Raw genomic sequence first — 3,496 nt, forward strand, 5'->3', positions numbered from 1 at the left:
CCATGTACACACAGATACACACACCCTTGGGGGGATATATGCTGCCTAGCAGTAAGCTCTCTGGATCAATGGGTATGGACATTTTAATCATTTTTTAAAGTAGAATTTCAAATTGCCTTCAGAATGGTTGCATGTATTCATAGCTCCACCAATAAATATTATTGGGTCTAAATTCCCTCAGCCCTTGAAACATTAACAATTTATATCTTTTACTATGCACACGCACACACACACACACATACATTCTACCACCACTTTCCTCAAGCTGCTTCTCTAATCCTTCCCATTGCTCCTATATATCCACCTAGGACTAATTCAATGGTAAGATTTCCATTAAGAATCATTTTTATGACTTCAGTCTTTATTTCATGAGTGTTCCAGTGAGCAGCCTGCTTTTCTTCCCTTATGGGTGAGTTGCTATTTCACCAAGACCCACCCACTCAGTAATATTTTATGTCACCAATTTGGTCCTGTATTTTAATGGATCCACTTATCAAGTGTTTATCTCACATGCAATCCCATGATCAAAATGGGTTCTACTCTAACCAGTAATATTCACAGTTTGCATCATTGCAGGACATGTGAAAGTATCTACATACATTACGTGATTGATGAGCTGTCTTAATCGTTACATCCACATTAGGCTTCCAGACCTGAATTTCAGTCAGACAGGACATCCCACATCATCATCTTAACATCTTACAGATCATACCAGTCGTCAGTGGGTCAAACTATTAAGAGCAACAAGCAAAACAACAGCATCATAAGAGGCACGATTACAGAGGAGACAGAAAGACCTGAATAAATCTAAACAATTAAAACAAAAAACATCTACTTCTTCCTTCTCATGAGTCCATATGGACAAGGTTCCAAAGGATCTAGATATTTACAATCTATATTCAGGCTTCTAGAAGATAAATTAAAAATCCTTATCTAAGCCACAACACAGATAGTTTATTTTAGCATAGCAAAACCACTCTGGATGACAATCAACAGTCATAGTTCAGTGCTGGTACAAATAACTTTTTCCAAACACCTAAAAAATACTCCAATTTTACATTTTCATTACCTTCTAGATATTCCCAGTTTTTTTATTTACCTTGTTTCTAAGAGGTGTTCTCTGCTCTTATCTTGACATTATATAAACATACACATATATGTGTATATATGTACCATAATAGAAGCAAGCATATCTAATATGCAAACATGCATATTACATATATACACGCACATGCACACAGACACACACTCTTAAGGCACAAATGACATTGTATAGTCACTCTCCCCTTATCTTTGATCCTTTGACTTAAGGCTGCTCACCATATACACTCAGTCAGCAGGAGGTTCTCCTAGGTCTGAATACTTATAATAAATAATTGTAATAAATGATCACATAACATAATAAATTATTATATAACTTACATAATTATAGAAATAGTTATTTAATCAAGAGAAGGAATAAAGTAATATCTGACATTTACATAGAAATTCAAGATTTACAAAGCTCTTTAAATAAGTCATGTCATTCAGGCCCCAGAGCAAATCTGTAAGGCAAATAATGCAGCAGACCAAAGCTGAGATCCTGAAAGGTCAAGTATTCTAACCAACGGCCAGCAAGCTCAGAGGCAAGGTCTGAGCCCAGGTTTCTTCTGAGTCAAGTACAATGTTCCTTCCACTACCTCATTAATTTCCTCTCTAAATTCTGCTAGTAATTCCTGATTTTTATTTCTTCACTGAGTACCAAAGTTAATGTAGCAAGGAACTCAATCAAATGAACAAGGCTAAAGTTCATGACAGGAAGGCAAAAAAAAAGGGGGGGGGGGGGAATAAAATACCAGGGGAAAAAGTAGAAGCTTTAATGAGCAGTGAAAGATCTTCTGGGAAAAAATGAAAATATTTCCTTTCCCAAGGTCCTCCTGGACTGTCCTTTGTTCCCAGTTAGGGGTGGAGATATGGAGAGAGACACTCTCTAATCCTCTTACCCTCAGGAAAAAAGGAGGAGGCAAAAAGCACACATTTTCATACATGACCAGTGTGTTTATTTGTTTTGATTGACTATTCTTACTTGTTACAAGAGAGGTACTATATTAAGGCAACTCAGTGGGGTTAGTAACTGCTGTCCACCACAGTGCCCACATCTCCACAGCACATATGCATGCTTTTGCCCTCCAAGCTTCTTTTTAAGTCAGAGAAAGAGAGAGAATAAGACAATATAAAATCTCTCTTTCCAAGACAGGAGATGAGATAACTGGCGTAAGGGTATGAACAAACTGTCTTCAAAAGAAGAATCACAAACTAACATCCATATGGAAAGCATATGAACCATACCAACAACTAACTCCAAATCACTAAAAATAGAAATGTAAAAAAAAAAAAAAAGCTCTGAGGTTTTACCTCAAACTCAACAAATTGGCAAAGATATATATATATAAATTTTCAATGTTTGATGCGCTGAGGGAATTCAGATATATCAGTGCATTATTGGTGAAGCTATGAATACGTCCAACCATTCTAAAAGTCATTTGGAATTTTACTTTTTAAAAAGAGTGACTAACAAGAGGACCTGAGTTCAAATACGTTCTTAGACCAGATACTTGACACTTACTAACTGTGTGACCCTGGGCAAGTCACTTAACCCCAATTGCCTTGTCCAAAAAAATAAAATAAAATAAAAGAGTGACTAAATAGTCATACTCTTTGATCCAGGAATCCCACTGCTAAGCATGTATCCCAAGGAAGTCAAAAATAGGAAGAAAAATCCCATATACACTAAGATCTTCATAGCAGCACTTTTTGTGTTACAAAGAATTAGAAACAAAATGGATAGCCATCAATTGGGAACTAGCAAGCCAAATTGTGGTATATGGATTAATGGAATATAACTGTACTGTAAGACATTATGAAAATAAATTCAAGGAAACAACTCATGTCATTTCATGAATTAATGCAGAGTAAATGAAGCAGAACCAGAAAAACAATATATACAATGACTAAAATAATATAAATAGAAAGAATAATAAAATAAAGTTAAATGATGTGTAGTTCTAATGACCAACCTTGTTTCTGAAGCAGAGATGAAAAATGCACCTCCTTTCATTAGAGAGGTGGGGGGCTGTGGGTGTCAACTGTTGAGTATGTTATCAGGCAAAGTCAGTGTGTTCATTGGTAATTACTGAAATGTTTTTTCTTTTTCTTTTTAATCTCTGTCGCAAGGGATAGCTCCCTTGGTGAGGGAAAGAGAATGTTACAGTCAGAGAGAAATGCAATGAAAAACAAAAGTCATAAATTTTAAAAATAATTCATTTTAACTTTTTTAAAGAATCACTTGGGGGAAATGTTAAGAACACTTTTTTTAAACACAGAAATTAGGAAGTCAAGATAACCCATCCTCATTTCCCCTTTGCCATTTCTACAACAGACTGGCAAAAAAAGTCCATTAAAGTTTAAACCAATAAAAGGTGACTCAGTACTGTTCATAGCTGATGGCAACAATATA

The 3,496-nt window shown here is 35.5% G+C and overlaps 1 protein-coding gene across 2 annotated transcripts in view; it reads right to left on the reverse strand.

Annotated features, from left to right (window-relative positions):
* LOC114023076 (olfactory receptor 8D4) overlaps nucleotides 1-3,496 on the reverse strand; it is a 103,603-nt gene that overhangs the window by 15,522 nt on the left and 84,585 nt on the right. Inside the window, exons 2-3 of one of the 2 annotated variants that reach the window (XM_027835564.1) lie at nucleotides 3,057-3,223; nucleotides 600-731 (exon numbers count right to left, since the gene is read on the reverse strand). The exons of the other annotated variant lie outside the window; for it this stretch is intronic. The gene's annotated coding sequence lies outside the window, so the exon portion shown is untranslated. The remainder of the gene's footprint in view (nucleotides 1-599; nucleotides 732-3,056; nucleotides 3,224-3,496) is intronic. 2 annotated transcript variants of the gene reach the window in all.

This window comes from Vombatus ursinus, unplaced genomic scaffold, assembly GCF_900497805.2.
Source record: "Vombatus ursinus unplaced genomic scaffold, bare-nosed wombat genome assembly UNPS02014816.1, whole genome shotgun sequence".
NCBI classification, from domain to species: domain Eukaryota; kingdom Metazoa; phylum Chordata; class Mammalia; order Diprotodontia; family Vombatidae; genus Vombatus; species Vombatus ursinus.